Source organism: Zalophus californianus, chromosome 17 (assembly GCF_009762305.2).
Source record: "Zalophus californianus isolate mZalCal1 chromosome 17, mZalCal1.pri.v2, whole genome shotgun sequence".
Taxonomy (NCBI): Eukaryota; Metazoa; Chordata; class Mammalia; order Carnivora; family Otariidae; genus Zalophus; species Zalophus californianus.
This window is the reverse complement of record NC_045611.1, coordinates 41,199,345-41,218,700: the sequence shown is the minus strand read 5'-3', so window position 1 is coordinate 41,218,700 and position 19,356 is coordinate 41,199,345. Positions and strand designations below refer to the sequence as shown.

At 43.7% G+C, this 19,356-nt stretch overlaps 1 long non-coding RNA gene across 1 annotated transcript in view; it reads left to right on the top strand.

Moving 5' to 3' along the window:
- The window catches only part of LOC118356442, a 32,091-nt gene extending 13,043 nt beyond the window's left edge, over window positions 1-19,048 (top strand). The window contains exons 3-4 of the long non-coding RNA XR_004819748.1: window positions 17,110-17,242; window positions 18,826-19,048. This is a non-coding gene — a long non-coding RNA (uncharacterized LOC118356442). The remainder of the gene's footprint in view (window positions 1-17,109; window positions 17,243-18,825) is intronic.
- Window positions 19,049-19,356: the final 308 nt, after the last annotated feature.

Here is a 19,356-nt window from a genome sequence, read left to right as displayed (position 1 = left end):
GTTTAAAGGCAGTCTTTCAAGTAACCCCCTTGTTTTTGACCCAGCCTCTTGCATCCTCTCTCCTGCACATCTTTGGAATTCTGTAGGGAAGATCAGCAACCACCTCTGTGCTGTGTCATCTGTTATCCCTTCTCTATCAGCCTGACAGAGTTGCAGAAACTTTTTTTTTTTAAACTCTCTTCCCCAGATGGACAACTTTCTGTACTCTTTGTCATTATGGATGTGTTCCCAGTTTAGTTCCTTACTATCATTTGTGTAGGGTCTCAGGAGGGAGAAGAGAAGAACTGAGCGGTCAGTCCATCGTTTTGAAAATAGCACCTGTTTCCTAGTCTCCAGTTTGCAGTTTTGATGTCCTTGGCTGAGAAGAGACTTGGGAGGCTCGTGATGACAGTTGGGATGGACTGGCTATGCTGTAATAACAAAAAATTCAAAATCTGAATGGCTTAAAACAACAAAAGTTTATTTCTGCTTCATGTCTCCCCACTCTGAGACCCAGGCTAGTGGAGCAACTGCCATCTTGGTGATACCAGTTGCCGTGGCAGAGACAACCTGGTCAACTGCTTACTCTCCCCTTCAGTGTCCACCCAAAATGATACCCATCATTTCTCTCCACGTTTCATTGGCCAAAGCAAATCAGTAGACTGTGTCTGACATCAAAGGGGGCAAAATGCAGTCCTACTCTGTGCCTAGAAAGTGGAAAGCTGGAAATGTTTGTTGAAAAAAGCTATGGCCCACCAGAAAATTTTAGCATTTCAAGAGGTTGAATTCTTTTAACTATTGTTTTTTTTTTCTTTTAATTGGCATTGGAGTCAGAGAATGTGGGCTTGTATAAAATCCTGAGTTTTTTTCCCCATTGTATTATTTGTGATTAATTTTGATGACTGTTTTAAGGGATTGGAAAAGAAGTATTCTTTATTGGTTATGGACAAGTTTCATACAAAATAGGAAGCTATTTATATCTTCTATATACCTGTTAATTTTTTTATTTAAGGATCTATCAAAGACTAAAGAAGTATTGAAAGTTCTTGACATAGTATTGTGTTTCTATAGATTTCTCCTTGTTTTTATAATAGTGTTGCATTCTTATTTACTTTGTTGATATATCTAGTAGATGGACCTAGTAGATGTACATTCTCTATTTTGTTTAAATAACCTTCTTTGTCCCGATTAATGGGGCTTTTAAATTCCTGTTCCATTGACCACGTATCTTCCTTACTCTCTTAGGATCTCCAACTGCTTCTTAATTATTTTTCTGGATTCTAAAATAGCTAATTTTCAGAGCAACAGATGAACCGTTCATGCTCCTACTTACATCAACACCCCCATTTGAACATGTTAAAGATTTTATTTATTTTATTTATTTTAGAGAGAGAGAAAGAGAAAGAGGGACTGAGTACAAGTGGGAGCAGGGGCAGAGGGGGAGGAAGAGGGACAAGCAGACTCTGTGCTGAGCATGGAGCCCAATGAGGGGCTCGATCATGACCCAGAGATCATGACCTGAGCCAAAATCAAGAATGGGAGGCTTGGGGCACCTGGGTGGCTCAGTCTTTAAGCGTCTGCCTTCGGCTCAGGTCATGATCCTAGGGTCCTGGGATCGAGCCCCGCATCGGGCCCCCTCCTTGGCAGGAAACCTGCTTCTCCCTCTCCCACTCCCCCTGCTTATGTTCCCTCTCTCGCTGTGTCTCTCTCTGTCAAATAAATAAATAAAATCTTTAAAAAAAAAAGAATGGGAGGCTTAACCAACAGAGCAACCCAGGCACCCCTGAACGTGTTAAAGAAAAAATAATTCTGACACTTGTTAAAATGGTAAGAAGGACTTTATTTGAGATTATGGCAAATTCGGGCTCAACCCTTAATACAACAAAGACTAGTGGGGATTTATGGCCAAGGAGCAGTGTGAGGAGGTCAGTGGTTGGGAAATTATTAAGAGGAGATGTTGAGGGTGGGGGATTTTTACTAAACTGGCCTGATGGGATTCTTGCAAAAGGCAGGTCAAGGGCTCAGACAGCAAGGGTGGGAGATGAGGAACTTGGTAAGTTATCTGGGTAGGTGATGACTTAGCAGGATTCTTTGCTAAGACTGGGCTGGGCAGGCCAAAGACAGGATGGGGGCCAAGGTCAAGACCTTGTCAATAAGAGGGCTCCGAGGATCCTGACTGACGTGTGGTCTGGGAGAGAGTATCTGTTAAACACCTCATGGCAGCCTCTCTCACCCACTCTGGAACTTCGCTTCTATAATTATTCTCCTTTCTCCTGCATCACTTCCATCAGCCCAGAGACATTCTACAATATTTTCCTTCTTTAAAAACACAGAAACAAAACCTATCCTTACCTTACTCCAGATAACAGAAATTAACTCAAAATGCATCCAAGACCCAAACATAAGAACTAAAACTATAGAACTTTTAGAAGAAAACTTGCAGGGGAAGCTTCCAGATACTGGATTTGACGATGACTTCTTAGATATGACACCAAAAGCACAGCCAACAAAAGTAAAACTAGATACACTGGACTTCATCAAAATTTAAATCTTCTGTGCATCAAAGGACACTGCCAACAGAATGAGGACAACCTACAGAATGGAAGAAAATGTTTACAAATCGTATATTGGATAAGGGGTTGATATCTAGACTCTTTGAAGAACTATAACTCAACAGAAACAAAACAAAACAAAACAAAAACAAACAACAACCCAGTTCCAAAATGGGCAAAGGACTTGAATAGACATTTCCACAAAGACATACAGATGGCCAACAAACACATGGAAAGATGCTCCGTATCACTAATCATTAGGGAAATGCAAATCAAAACTGCAATAAGATACCATCTCACACCCATTGGGATGGCTACTATTAAAAAAACAAACAAACAGAAGCTAACAAGTGTTGGTGAGAATGTGGAAAAATTGGAACCCTTGTGCACTGTTGGTGGGAACGTAAAATGATGCAGCTGCAATGGAAAGCAGTATTGTTGTTCCTCAAAAATTAGACATAGAATTACCATATGAACCAGCAGTTCACATCTATATGTATACCCAAAAGAATTGAAAGCAGGCTCTGAAAAAGATACCTGTACACTCATGTTAATAGGAGCATTATTCATAATAGCCAAAAGATAGAAGCAATGCAAGTGTCCACTGATGAATGAATGGGTGAACAAAATATGGTATGTACATACAATGGACTATATTTAGCCATAAAAAGGAATTCTGACACATGCTACAATGTGGATGAACCTTGAAGACTATGTCAGTCACAAAAAGATAAATACAGTGTGATTCCGCTTATAAAAAGAATACTTGGATGTTATGGACTGAATTATGTCCCCCTTAAATTCCTATGTTGAAGTGTAGCCCTGAATGCAACCACATTTGGAGATAGGTTCTTTAAAGAGGTAATTAAGGTTAAATGAGGTCTTATTGGTGAGGCCCTAATCCAGTATGACTCGTGTCCTTGAAAGAATAAGAAGAGACACCAGGGATGTGTACACACAGGGGGAAGACCATGGGAGGGCCCAGCGAGAAAGCCGCAATCTACAAGCCAAGGGAGAGACCTCAGGAGAGACCAACACTGCCAACACCTGGATTGTGAACTTGTAGCCTTCAGTACCATGAGAGAATAAACTTCTGTTGTTTGAGCCACCCAGCCTGTGGTAATTTGTTATGGCAGCCTTAGCAGACTAATACACCGGAGTAGTCGAATTTATAGAGACAGTAGAATGGTGGTTTTCAGCGGCCAAGGGGAGAAGGGCATGGGAGCTGTTTAGTGGGCATAAAGTTTAAGTTTTGCAAGATGGAAAGAGTTCTGGAGATAGCACAACAGTGTAAATGTACTTAACACTATAGAACTGTACATAAAATTGGTTAAGATGGTAAATTTTATGTATATTTTACCACAGTGAAAACAAAACACCTCCCTTGAGGCTACAAACCCCTCCTACTAGGGTACTGTTTTTCTGCTCTGCTTTAGAGCCAAACTCCTGGAGAGAGTAGTTTATATTTGCTGTCTCTGCTTCTTCACATCTCATTTTTTTCTTGAACCCATTCCAATCAGCATTTTCTGAAACTGCTATGTTCTGAGTCATTGACATAATTCCAACCCATCAGCATTTTTTTTTTTTTTTGGATCCCTTGCTCCTCAAAATACTTGCCCCCCGCCCCTTGGCTTCCTCGTTTTCCTCTTGCTTCTGCCTTGTTGGATCTGGATGGCTCCTCCCCTTGATTCTATCTGTGAGATACCCCAAGGCTCTGCCCCAGGCTTTGCATGCTCAGCCCACAGAAACCTCATCCAGTACCAGCTGCACACTGGTGAGTCTCAAATCCCTTCTCCAGCCCCACCCTCCTTTGGAACTTAATGCCGGGACATCCACCTGCCCACTCAGCATTGTCATGAGGATGTCTAACAGGCATCCAAAGTCAACATGCCCAAAGCAATTCCTTGACTTCTTTAGAATCTGCCACCTCCATTGTTCGCTCTCTCAGTAAATGCCACCACCTCGCAGCCAGGTCAAAAAACAGGTGCCCCCATAATTGCACACCAAAGATCTTAAGAGTCACCTTGACTCATCTCTTCCTGTCTCACCCCATATCCGACTCACTTCAATATCCTGTGTTCTCTGCCTTTAAAAAATCTCTCCAGGATCTGACCCCTCCTCACCTCCTGCACTACCTGCCTTGGCCAAGCCACCTTCTCTCATCTGGATGACCGTGGCTGCTTCCTTGCTAAATGAACAAATGAATAAATGCTGTAAGTGTTGAAATTAATGATACAAAATATAAATGTACATTCCTGGGGACACCATCAGAAATATAATTGAACACTTTACTATGCAGGGTGCAGGTGAGAACAGGTGATCATATATCAGCATATATACCCCAGAGAACTAGCAAGTATCCTCACTCCCCTGTCACCCAGCATCTAATTAAACCCAGCAAAATAATGCTAGCATCACCAGGAAGTCAGTTAACACTCATGGCATCTCTTTTGACTCATTGAAAGGAAATTAGCATGGCCATTAGAACTTTAAGAGGGAAATCAGAGAATTTGAGATACCAGCCATGCAAATAACCAAACTATCAGAGAATGAGCTGTTTTGCTTAGGATGGTTGATGGTTCTCAGAGGAGAAAGTGTGGTTCTCAGTTTCAAAGAGTAGGATGTCTGACCCCACCCCTGGGCCTCATCTGCTTCCCCCACGCCAGTCCATCTCCAGGGGTTGGGGCTTATGATCTGTCACTTACCTCTTGGTAACAGAAACAGCTGAAGTTTAGGCATGTATTTTTTTGTTTGGCCAAAATGAACACATCAGAGTTGCGGCATTAAAATGTTTCTGCTCTAGGGCACCTGGGTGGCTCAGTCAGTTAAGCGTCTGCCTTCAGCTCAGGTCATGATCCTAGGGTCCTGGGATCGAGCCCCGCATTGGGCTCCCTGCTCTGCAGGGAGCCTGCTTCTCCCTCTCCCTCTGCCCCTACCCCGCTCATTCTTTCTCTCTCTCTCTCGCTCTCAAATAAATATAATATTTAAAAAAAAATAAAAATAAAGGGGTGCCTGGGTGGCTCAGTTGGTTAAGCGACTGTCTTCGGCTCAGGTCATGATCCTGGAGTCCCGGGATCGAGTCCCTCATCGGGCTCCCTGCTAAGCAGGGAGTCTGCTTCTCCCTCTGACCCTACCCCTCTCATGTGCTCTCTCTCTCTCTCATTCTCGCTCTCTCAAATAAATAAATAAAATCTTAAAAAAATAAAAGTAAAGTGTTTCCACTCTATAGGGGCGCCTAGCTGGCTCAGTCGGTGGAGCATGTGACTCTTGATCTCGGGGTCCTAAGTTGGAGCCCCACATTGGGTGGACAGATTACTTGAAATAAATACATTTAAAAAAAATAAAAATAAAATGTTTCTGCTCTCAGTTGGGGGAGTGTTGCTGAGAAGTGACCACTGAAGTGGAGCCATGGTGGGGGGCTGGGAGTGGGGGTGGCCAGGTGCACGGGGCAGGTCCTCTACTGCAGTGCGGAAGGTGATACGCCTTCTGGGTGGTGCAGTCTTGGTGTTACAGGAGTCAGCCGTCCTTGGACAGGGCAGAGCCCCGAGAACTAGCACAACTACTGGCAGGAGTCTGAAACAGAACCAGAGGAGCTTCCGACAGAGGCTGTGTGGAAGAGGAGGGAGAGAGAAAATGGGATAGAAGAGTCACTTCAGGTGGGCACTCCTTCAGCACGAAGTCATCACTCCTGTGACATATTTCACTGGGGACACAGCTTACAGCTCCTTTGTGTTTTCCTATTCCGTCCACTTCTTGCTCCTCGTGCAGAAGCAGCCCTGATAGTCCCAGGCTCCCACAGAGGCAGAGGCTAAGAACAAGTCCGTCTCTCTGCAGTGTCCAGCCCCGTCTTTCCCCTCCTGGGACAGGCCACCTGCTCTGCTCAAGTCCCCAAGGAGCCCCGTGTGCCTGGAGTCCTGGTGTCTCCTGCCAGCAGCAGAGGGAGCCCACACTCTACGGAAAGGGATCGAGTTCCTCATAATACAAAGCAGAAAATACAATAATTGTTGTTTTTTGCCACGCAGTATGTCCTTACAGATGATGCTTTAATCTCCCTCGTACATCTCTGTTGCTGTAAATTCATGCTCCATTATGACACCATATGCCCGGATTCGTTCGGAGAAAGCCACCAGTGAGCTTGACGGCAAGCTTGGACTCCAGAGCTGTTTATGCCTCATGTTGGATTACATATTGTTCTCCCACACATTTAAGGGTTATGTCTTAATAAGTTCTTTGATATCAGTTTATGAGCCTCAATCCTACAGTTGATTAGTCATGTCATGGGAAGGTTCCACTGAACCTGCTGACAATCACAAGATGCTGGAGGCAGAGGGAAAGTTTGGTCCACTTAAAAAAAATACGAAGATACGAAACACAACGGAGTGGGGTTTCATCTGATTGCCTAGCAGCTGCCGATTTGCCTTCTCATCTGTTTCTAAGTAATAGATATTAATGCTTCTTTGCTCAGCGCAGGCCTATTTTACATACAATTGCATGTGGTACACGGAATGGTGTTTTTTCAAAACCCTGTTGGGCTGTTAAAGCTATGCTTGATGTCAGATATCACGATTCGGGCTCTTCCTGCAGCCAAGTCATGCTGCAGATGTTCTTCATGCTGTGCTCTTCCTGGGAAGAGGAAAATGTTGGCCCTTTTTCTGAAACACTCCTGCCACTCCATCTCCTTCCCAGATTGACTGACCAACTCCTGAAACCAGTCTCAGGAGTGAAAACCCTCAGCTCCTGTATCCTGGCCCACAGAGCAGCTATCCTCATGCCTGGTGGGAAAGGGGGCCAGCAGGAAATGTCTAGAAAAGAGTTTTTCATCTAGAGCCTGCTGTAGAGCCCATTACTGCAGAAGCAGCTCCCCTTAAGCTTTCATGGCCACTTGCTGGGATGGCAGCCTCCTTCTCAGGAGGAGACCTCTGCACTGGAGGGCGAGATGTCGGCTGTGTCACCCTGTCTAGGACTCCCTCCATAGCTGGAAAGCTAACAGGCACAGGACCAATCTAAGAGCCCCCGGGGCCCCAAGGCTCACTTTGGGAGCCCCACTCCATCAAATATCAAAAATATAGAAATGCCCTGCTATCCCACAGTAAGATGGTAACGTATGAGTGAGTAGTAAGTGACAATACATGGGTGTGGAAACTAGTTGATGTATTATGTCTCATCAAGTGCATTAATCTTGACTTTGCATTCTTTTCTCTGTGGTTCTGCCCCTATACATTATTTCCTCCCAGAATGTGTGTACTCCCTCGGGTCTTTGGAGAGTTCTGGGTTCTGGGCCCTGGGGATTTGATGCAGATGGTGGGTCCTGAATAGTTGGAGGCCAAGATAAAGTTTGGGCTTAGTCCTCACCTGTCTGATCCAAAGAGAACCAACCTTAAAGGAAATGAAGAAGACCCTTACCTGTCTTTAAATAAACCAGAAGGAGCCTCACCTGTTCATAAAAAATGTACTGAGAAGGAGATTCCTTTTCTTTCTCTATCAACATGCTCATTCCACTGAAGAAACATTTTATTGAAAAACCGCCAAGTGCTAGCTATAGTACTGGGCATTTGGGAAACAAAGGCAAATACAACACAGTGCCTGCCCTAAGGAGCCCAGAGTCCCTCAGTCCCTCCCCCAGGGCTAGCTGCGTTCAGTTGGCCCCCAGGATCCCACCTTTGCCTCCAGAGCTTCCTCGGATACTCCTGGCTGTTGGCTGATTTGCATCCTCCAAACATTCATATGTTGAAGTCCTAACTCCCAGTACCTCAGAATGTGACTATTTTTTGGAAATAGGGCCTTTAAAGAGGGAATTAAGGTGAAATGAGGTAATTCAGTGGGCCCTAACCCAAAAAAATGGTGTCCGTATAAGAAGAGATCAGGACACAGATACACCCAGAGGAAAGACTATGTGAAGACACAGGGAGAAGATGATCATCTACAAATCAAAGAGAGAGGCCTCAGAAGAAACCAAGCCCACGGACACTTTAATCTTAGACTAGTAGACTTCAGAACCGTGAGAAGTAAATTTCTGTTGTTGAAGCCACCCAGTCTGTGGTGCTTTGTTAGGGCAGCCTAGCACACTGGCCCACTGGGAGGCCCAGAAGACACCTGGGGTCTTTCTCAAGAGAAGAAAGGGGATGCTCAGCCAGCCCCTCCCTCCATCTAGTAGGAGCTTCTGCCGAAGGGCAACCCCATTGTGCCCTTACCCACCATTTCTACAGCCTCATTTCTTCTTAGTCTGCTTCCCCCAGGTGTAGACAGACACGTTAGAGGTGTCTGGGGGATTTAGCTGGGGTTGGGGGTAGGGTTGGGTCACACTTTCCACAGCAGCAACAGTGATAGTTCTTTCTAGAGCTTCCTGTGTGTTACTCCTTGGGGCATCGGGCTTCTCTACAATGCAACTAAGGCTCTAGGGAACTTTCTGTTCTCATTTCCCTCGTGCTTGGGTCCTGTAAATCTCTCGGACTGGCTCCTGCCCTTTGCTACCTCTTGATACTCTGACTGTGTGTTCAGCCCATCCATTCTGCTGCGAGTGTCTTCTGCCATTCACCAGCCTATCTCCTACTCACAAGAGATATGTCAAAAACCCAGCAGCCTACAAACAAAAGAAAAGAAACCCTGATTTGTCTCGTTTGGCACTTTTCATGGTGTAAATATACTCATCATGGTCAATTTCAGGCTACCGATGTGAAGTCACTGAACCAGAGAGCTGAATTGGGAAGAGAAGTCCAGTAGCACACCATTTTACTATATTCCCATCAAGATACAACAGTCATAAATAACCTCAAGAGGAAATAACTTAGTAAAACATAATAAAATAATTAGGGATGGTGTCCGGGGTATTTCTCACCTTTGTATTTTAATACGATTTATTTAATCATATGCTCATATAATTTATTTTTTTTAAAGATTTTTATTTATTTGACAGACACACAGTGAGAGAGGGAACACAAGCAGGGGGAGTGGGAGAGGGAGAAGCAGGCCTCCCGCTGAGCAGGGAGCCCGATGCGGGGCTCAATCCCAGGACCCTAGGATCGTGACCTGAGCCGAAGGCAGATGCTTAATGACTGAGCCACCCAGGTGCCCCCATATAATTTAATTTTTAATAATGACTGTGTTTAACAATCAGCTCGTAGATTTTCTGAAAATTTAACAATCGACTCTTACAAGTCAGTGGGGGCTGCTCCAGCACACAGCTAGGGTAACGGCCCTCTGGGTGGAATAGAATGGTATGTGGAGGCAGCAAAAGGGGCCGGCATGGTGAGCAAATGACCCCACTCTGTAAGACTGTGGGTTGTGAATGAATACATGAACCAGCTGGCAGCCTCCAGTGGGAATGAGTGAGCAGAGATTGCCAGGGTCATGAAACAGTTGTTGTTTCTAACAAGCCCCGTGGCCACAGCCTTGTTCCTAGACAGCCCTGAGCCCTGTCAACATGCCCTGATGGTACGTGTTCCCGCATGGTTCTAGGTGGCCTCTACAGATTTACACCTCCATCCGGGTAGCCATAGGATAGCCTGGGCTTTCTCTGGGGCCAAAGTGAGTTTTCTGGCCCGGGGAACAGAGTACACTGTGCAGGACTGGTTTTGAACCAATGAGGAGCAGCAACACTCTTTATGGGGGGGCCCCACCTCTCTCTTGTGTGATGCTGCAGAGCAGGGTAACATCTGGGCTGAATTGTCTCCCAGAAGTCCACCCACATCTGTTTCTTCCTGGGGTTGTGCTGAAATGCTTTATTCAGGAGAAATCTCTCCCTTATTTCTTACATAACTACATTTACTAAAATTGGCTATTATTGTGAAACCACCAAATTCACAATTATTTAAGATTTGTTAAATCATTACTAATTAAAAATGTAAAGATTCTCCTTGTGATAGAATCATTTCACAGTGAAAATCCAAAGACCAGCTCTCAATTAAAATCTATCCAACAAAACAGCCCTGCCCAGTACATATTAATAGCAATAAAGGGACAATTTCAAGACATATACTTCTGCTGGGTCTAGAAGAGAAATATGATGGAAACGATAGGCTGGGATTACCCATGTCAATTAAAGAAACACAAAGCAATAAATGCCCATCTTTCCAGGAAGGCGTCATAAACATGTAGCCTGCACTCTATAAATGCCTGCTGATTGATTAACTGATACAAAACATCAAGCCTCTCAGCTTGGGCGGCTGGAGACAGACGAGTGGTGGGATTTTAATTCACAAAGAGAGTAGGCAAACCAATTTGTCTTCTTTCCCAACAAGCATTTATCTTGATATATAAGCTTGCATGTACGATGTAGATCATATATATACTTACGTACATATGTAATGTGGCATATAAGTCATATACATACATACGTGCAAGGCCGACGGTTATGGACAATGAAATATCTGGATGAAACACTGAAAGCTTCAATGGGCTGACTGGCTCTTGACAAACCCTCTGTGCACATTTCGCTTCATGAAGACGGAGTATCCAAATCCGTGACTTTCCCCTGTTAGTTACTTTAACTTTAAAGACTTGGCTTTCCTGTCCGTTCAGTGGCCAAGACTCGTTCCTTGTTTGCCCCCTGCACCAAGTGCTGGGACCAAAGGGCTGTTCTGTGGGGGAATTCATAAACACTTAGATACAAGAGGCTTTGGGAAGCACAAAACACACATTTCCTTTACTCCCAGCTGCAGAGGACATTCATCTCAGGTATTCTTTTATTTATGTATTTATGTATGTATGTATGTATTTATTTTTTAGTGAGAGCGAGTATGTGTGCATGGTGGGGAGGGGCAGAGGGAGAGGGAGAGAGAATCTCAAGTAGGCTCCTTGCTCAGCGCAGAGCCCCACACTGGGCCTGATCTCACAACCCTGAGATCATGACCTGAGCCAAAATCAAGAGTCTGACCCTTAACCGACTGAGCCTCCCAGGCGCCCCTCAGGTATTATTTTAATAGACGAGTGAGTTCCTGGGTATTTCCAGAGCATGAGGCAAAGATGTGCTGGCCTGAGACCAGACCACCTGGAGTCCCAGCCACGTGGAAGCCTTGGAACCAGCAGGTTGGTCAGAGGAACAGTTTCCACCTTTGTCTTTCCTGGATTTCAAGTTAAAAAGCAAACAAACTGTGCTATGACCCCCAAAATGTTTTCTAAAGAACCAGCTAGTGTGGAGTTCATTGAGATTCATTAGTTTACTAATTGTTGCATTTTTAAAAATCAAATTCATTAAGGTAAAATTTACATACAGCAAAATGCACACTTTTTAAAAAGTTTTTATTTAAATTCCCGTTAGTTAACATACAGTGTAATATTAGTTTCAGGTGCACGATATGGTGATCCATCATTCCCAGATGACACCCGGTGCTCATCACAAGGGCCCTCCTTAATCCCCATCACCTCTTTCACCCATCCCCCACCACCTCCCATCTGGTAGCCATCAGTTTGTTCACTATAGTTAAGTCTGTTTCTTGGTTTGCCTCTCTCTTTTTTTTCCCTATGATCATTTGTTTTGTCTCTTAAATTCCACATATGACTGAAATCATATGGTATTTGTCTTTCTCTGACTTTTCACTTGTCTTTTTCTGAATTTCACTTAGCATTATATGCTCTAGCTCCATCCACATCGTTACAGATGGCAAGATTTCATTCTTTTTGATGGCTGAGTAATATTCCATTGGATATATGTACCACATCTTCTTTATCCATTCATCAGTCGGTGGACACTTGGTCTGTTTCCATAATTAGGCTATTGTAGATGGTGCTGCTATAAACATCGGGGTGCATGTATCCCTCTGAATGAGTATTTTTGTTTCCTTTGGGTAAATACCTAGAGGTGCTATTGCTAGATAGTAGGGTAGTTCCATTTTTAACTTTTTGAGGAACCTCTATATTGCTTTCCAGAATGGCTGCATCAGTTTGGAAATGCACACATTTTAAATAATGTTTTGATGAGTTTTGGCAAATGTATGTACCATGAAACCATCACTCTAATCAATATACAGATCACTTCCATCACCTAAAATATTCCTTGTGTTGAGTGGTATGCTGGTAAATATTTAACAGCAGGCTCTGGAAAAAATGTTATATTTTAACATCTATTTAACATACAAATAACATGCAAATAATTTAACATCTACTTAACATACAAATAACATACAAATAACATAGCTATACACACTAACTCACTTTTAAGTTTAATTGGCATTATTAGCATTTTTTCCATCACTTCCTTTGGTCTAGACAATTAAAAAATTTAAATCAAGGCATGATTTGTAAAGTTTCTCGATATCCACTACTCCCACCATGGCTGATTTCAAGCTGCCAACATGGTGTCACGCATGTGGACTTGGGAAGAGATGGCGCCATTATCCAGCATTTCTACCATAGAGACACAAGCAAGTAACTTCAAGAGCACAGATAAGAGTAAAACACAGTAAAATGATGGAGAAGAGATAGAAATGTGTATTTATTATCTTTGTTTTAAATATAATTTATTTGCAAGTTTAATTTTTTTTTAAGATTTATTTATTTTAGAGACAGAGTGAGTGAGCAGAGGGGCAGAGGGAGAGGGAGAGAGAAACTTTAGCCGACTCCACACTGAGTGTGGAGCCCAACGCGGGACTTGATCTTACCACCCTGAGACCATGACCTTAGCTGAAGCCAAGAGTAGACGCTTAACCAACTGCACCACTCGGGCCCCCTGCAAGTTCTTAAATAATGGCTGTTTAACAACTAGCTCCCCAAACTCCTGAAAACGTATAATTAATTGACTCTTGGGAGCCAGTAGGAGTCCTCAGTACACCGCTGTTTATGCCCCTTTCTGTCTATTCCCACCTCCACTTCCAGCTCTAGACAACCATTAATCTGATTTCCATAACTATTGATTAGTATTGTTAGTTCTTGAACTTCATATAAATAGAATCATACAGTGTAAACTTCTTTTTGGCTGAATTATTTTGCTTAGCAGAATGTTTTCATAATGTGAATCGGTGATTTGTTCCCTTTTATCGCTGAGAAGTATTCCACTGTGCGGCTGTACCAGTTTATCTGTCCGTTCACCTATTGATGGACGTTTGGATTGTTCGACTTTTTGGCTATTACAAGCAAAGTTGTGATGAACATCTGTGTACAACTCTTTGTGTGGACATGTTTTCGTTTTTCTTGGCCAAATACTCAGGAATTGAATTGCTGGGTCATACTTTAAGTGTATCTTTCACTTTATAAAAACTAAGTTGTCTTCCAAAGTGGTTGCAACATTCCCACTGGCAGGTTGATGGCTCCATGTCCTCACCAACACTTGGAATTGTTAGTCTTTTAATTTTTTAACAACTGGAATAGGTGCATAGAGGTATCTCATTGTAGTTTTAACTTGCATTTCTCTGATGACTAATGATGTTGAGCACCTTTTCTTAGCCTTATGGACCGTTTGTACATTTTCTTTGGTGGAGTGTCTGTTTAAGTCTCTTGTACATTTTTTAAAAAGTGAGTTGTAGAAACAACCCAAATGTTAATCAACTGGTGAGTGGATAAATAAAATATGATATATCCATACAATGGAATAGTCTCTCGTAATAAAAAGGAATGAAGTACTAATACATGCTACAACATGGATGAACCTTGAAAACATGCTGAGCGAAAGAAGCCAGACACAAAAGGCCACCTATTATATGATGCCATTTACATGAAATATCCAGAATATGCAAATCTATGCAGATAGTAATTACATTAGTGGTTCCCTAAGCCTTGTATGGAAGGGGGAGGGATGTGGTGGCGGGGCAGGTGACAGCTAAGAGGAGAAGGGTTTTGGGGCTCCTGGGTGGCTGAGTCGTTGAGTGTCTGCCTTCGGCTCAGGTCATGATCCCAGGGTGCTGGGATCGAGCCCCACGTCAGGCTCTCTGCTCAGCCGGAAGCCTGCTTCTCCCTCTCCCACTCCCCCTGCTTGTGTTCCCTCTCTCGCTGTGTCTCTCTCTGTCAAATAAATAAATAAATAAATAAATAAATAAATAAATAAATAAATAAATAAATAAATCTTAAAAGAAAAGAAAACAAAAGAGGAGTAGGGTTTCTTTTTGGTGTAATAAAAACACTCCAAAATTGATTGTGGGGATGGACACACAGCTCTGTAAATATACTAAAAGCCATTGAATTGTACATTTTAAATGAGTGAATTGCAGGGCATGTGAATTATATCCTGTATTAAAAATGTGGGTTGTCTCTTTATTAGTGCTTTATGTAGAAGTTCTTTCTGTATTCTGGATACAAGTAATTTGTCAGTGCTTTTTGAAGAGCAGAAGCCTTTAATTTTGATGAAGACCAGTTTATCAACTTTTTCCTTTTATATTTAATCCTTTAGTTTTGTATCCCAGAAAAATCTTTGCCCACTCCAGGGTTCCAAAGATTCTTCCTGTGTTTTCTTATAGTTTCAGCTTTTACATTTAGGTCTCTGATACATTTCATGCTAATCTTTCTGTACAATGTGAGGTAAAGATTACATTCAGATGTCCAGTTTTATCAACATCATTTGTTGAAAAAACTATCAATTAACCATACGTGGTGTGGGTCTGTGGCTGAATTTCTGTTATGTTCCATTTATATATACATCTATCTTTATGCCATAAATCCTCCAACTTTGTTCTTTTTCAAAATTATGTTGGCTCTTCTAAATCCTTTGAATTTCCACATAAATTTTTGAATCAGCTTATAAATTTCTACATAAAGGCCTGTTGGGATTTTGACTTGGATTGCATTGACTCTGTAAATCACTTTGGGCAGAAATAGCATGGAGGACATCAGGAGAAGGAAAGGAAGAATGAAGCGGGGGGGGGGAATCAGAGGGGGAGATGAACCATGAGAGACTATGGACTCTAGGAAAGAAACTGAGGGTTTTAGAGGGGAGGGGGGTGGGGGGACGGGTTAGTCTGGTGAGGGGTATTAAGGAGGGTACGTGTTGCATGGAGCACTGGGTGTTATACACAAACAGTGAATCATGGAACACTACCTCAAAAACTAATGACGTAATGTATGGTGACTAACATAACATAATAAAAAAAAATGTTGGGTCTCCCAATCCATTAGAGGTAGGGGTTTTTCCTTTTAGTCAGATCTTCTTAAAGTTTTGCAGTTCTCAGGGGCACCTGGGTGGCTCAGTTGGTTAAGCAACTGCCTTCGGCTCAGGTCATGATCCTGGAGTCCCAGGAATGAGTCCCACATCAGGCTCCCTGCTCAGTGGGGAGTCTGCTTCTCCCTCTGACCCTACCCCCTGTTGTGCACTCTCTCTCTCTCTTACTCTACCTCTCTCAAATAAATAAAAATCTTTAAAAAAAATAAAGTTTTGTAGTTCTCACTATAGATGTCTGACACAAATTTCTTTAGACATACTCCCAAGTATTTCATGTTTTCTTGATCTGATTTCTACCACTGTAGATTATCTTTGATGCTATTTTAAATGGTATTTTAAAATATTGTTTTCCGATTATTCATTGCTAGGTTCTAGAATGAGACATTGCTAATGGTAAGAAAACTGAAAGTCATATTCTCCTTTGTGTGTTTCCCTTAAGCACAGCATCTTAGCTGATGGTAAAAATGTCTGTAAAGCAAGTTGAATTCTGCTTGTGTGTATGCACGTGTAGACAGCTTCTCTGATTTCAAGAATTTTGTTTGGTAAGACTGATTATAAAGAGTTGACTTTCCAGGAAAGTGGGTCCTTTCTCTTTTCATCGCCCCTCTTTTCCTGAAGGCAAGAAATTTTTGGGTGGATCCCATTCTTTTGTCCCTTAATCTATTTCTGAGCAACATGGATGCAAATGGAGTGTTACAAAGAGAAACCAGGATATTCTCAGATGAACCAGAGCACTGGGAATATGCACAGATTTTTCCTCATCCTATATTTTTTTGATAGGCTCAGAATCTTATTCCAGGAACTCAGCCTAGCAGGACAGTCAGCTCTCAGAGGGCTTTCTCTGGCCCTTGCTTGAGGGCATTGGATATCCTACCATGTGATGGTAGGAACATGTGATGTGATAGGATCTTTTCAAGAGAGAAACTTTCCATCTATCACCTGGAACCTTTCCTGTCTGTCACAGTAGGAGCTCCACTGACCCTTGGTTACAGTTTTCAGTAGACATTGAGGTCGGCGTTCCGTGAGCTCAGGATGCTGGGCTCATGTTCTCAGAATACCCATCTAGAAGACACTGGAGAGAGGCATCCCAGGATAAGAACTAGATTAAGGGGTGGGAGAGCCAGGAAGCTTCCTGGGCAGCAGTCTAGAAGGAATGGTAAGATATCACTGAAGCATATCAGAAATGTGCTGCCTGTTAACTCAGGTTTCCACACTGACGTCCTCGCATAACTAGCAACATGTGAATTGTGCCCGTAGTGGTGGGCATTTACCTGATGCGATGCTAGCCTCCCATTACACATCTATAGGGGAGAGCCCACCGAGGCCAGCTGGATAGTGCCTGTGCTCAGACAGGGCCTGCTTCACTGGAAACAAGTGAGTTATTTATGATCTGCATTTTAATTGGTAGAATAAGCCTCCAAAGTTGTGTGGCTTGGAAATAGGCACAGACTTATTTCTGTTTTCACATATTTTATATTTTTTATTTAAAAATCAAAGAAGATTGGTTTCGAAGGATACCTTCTTATCCATCATGCCCAGCTGCTGGAGAACCTGGCCTGACCCTGTTATGGTGACCTCTGGTGTGGGTTTCCTGCCTGCCCCACTGTCTCCAGGGCCCCAAAGGGAAGAGGTAGGTCAACACAGCTGAAGGGGTTGGGGTGGGAGGGGTCACCACAGTCTTTCCCACTGCCTGCCTCTGCCTGGAGGCCCCTTCTTTTCTTCGTACCTCCCACTCACGGAGCACAGAGAAGCAATTGCTGGATGAGGGACAAAAGGTCTCAGATCCTTGGCACTCCTGCTTTCCAGCTACTGGACAGAAGAGCCCAGTGCATGCCAGACCAGAGACCCCACGGGGGTCAGCATTTCCCTTTATGGTGAGGACCCTGGCCCCCAGCAGTCAGAGGGTAGGCATTGGGCGGGGTGTGCCTGCTGGTTCCTTGGACTCTGCCTGCGGTCTAGGACCCTGGCAAGCCCTGGAAGAGGGAAGGGGCCAGGTGTTGGAGATTGTGGGGATACGGCTGAGGAGCTGGGACTGAGAACAAGTGGACACCCCCAGTTTTGCACAGTGATGTAAGGCACTGGTGTCATTTACCTGGAAAATGTGCTCAGCACTTGTCTTTACCAGCCACTCATGGGATTAATTTTGCAGCAGAGGCACTGGCACAGTAGAAACCTCATTGGTTTTTATGTGGCACCTGGCAGTCTCCCGAGTCATAAGGTCAGAAGGATTTGCAGCTTAACCCAGGTGCTAAAATGAACCAGGGTTAATGGCAGCTCTCTGGATGGAATCTCAAGAATGTGAGCGATGCTCTGTTCAGTTCTCCCTCCGCTGCGGAGTTGAGGTCAGAGGGCTCACCCAATGTTCCCTTCTTGTGTCGGAGACCCCAGCTCACCAAACTGTGAAGCCAGGCTCTCTGAGGGCTCCACTCTGCTTCTGTCCTGCGCGCAGCATCCATGGTTCTTTTCGGGAATGGGCAGGAGAGCTAGAGACCTTAATGCACAGAAACACCCAAAGGTCTCTCTTCAACATCAGGGCTGATATTCTTCTGGCCAAACCCTTCTTTCTGGGTTGCCCTCAAAGTCATGGCTCCCTCCAGTCTTTCTTCTCCCCTGGACTTCTCCCGCTGTGGTGGGTAAGCAGAGGCTGGGCAGGAGAGCGGGAGCTGAGACGGCCCACTCAGACCCTGGGTGCACCCCTCCCACAGCCTGGCCCCAAGCAGGGGGATCTAGCATCTTCCTGCTTTTTGAGGGGCCCACAGCCATATGGGGCGCAGGCTTGTCTATAAGGAGACCCAGACAGGGAGGACGCCCGGAGAGAGGCACTGTTATTTGGCTGCTTGATAGCTACATAAACATATTTTTCAGAAGGAAAAAGAAAAGGCAAAAGCATTTCCCCAGTCAATCCACATTTTAGAGATAGCAGATATTTGTCTAGAAATCATTTTAGCAGAAATGGGAGTGATGGCATCCCTCAAAAAAGTCCTGGGTCCCAGCCCCCAGAGGGGTAATAGTCAGGGACAAGGTGAAGAGGGCCTCTTTGTTTCCTGGAAGATCAACAAAGTGTTTTCCAGGTAATAAGGTCAATATAGATAATAATGGTGAAAATTCACAAACCTAAACATGACTAAAATGGAGCAGGGAGGCTAGAAGAAGAGGCTGTAAGGGGGAGCCTTACCACTTAACATCAATTACAGCAAGAATTGTCAATTACAGACCCCAACAGAAGAATCCTCAACAGGAAAAAATGATCAGTCATAGGCCCCATCAGGGAAAGATGTGCATTGCATCTCCTACAAGTAATGGATTACCTGGGAACTCAGCCAATGAGAAACTGTCATCACCCTGGACTCATGCTTTTCTCCAATGATCTTTTGTGCAAAACAACTCCTCCCAACTTCCTCCTCCCTCTCCATAAAATAAGGTTCCTCTGCTTTGTTTGTTGGACTCACCTATGATTTTACCATAGCTTGTTTGTCCCAAATTGAGATTCTATTATTCCTGAATAAACCCATTTTTGCTGTAAAATAGCTTTTATTTTATTTTATTTTTTTCTGACTTTTATTTTAAAGGTTAACAACTTGATGGGTTGTGAGCTAGGAACACTACCCCAAACTCCAGGGGTGCATAGGGCCTAGGACTGAGTCAGCCTGCAGTTCTCCTGCCCACGGGGACCCTTCTGGGGCCAAGGAGGAAAGGTGAGGCTTGTTCTGAACTAGGGAGGACTGGACCTGCTACAGTCTTCTT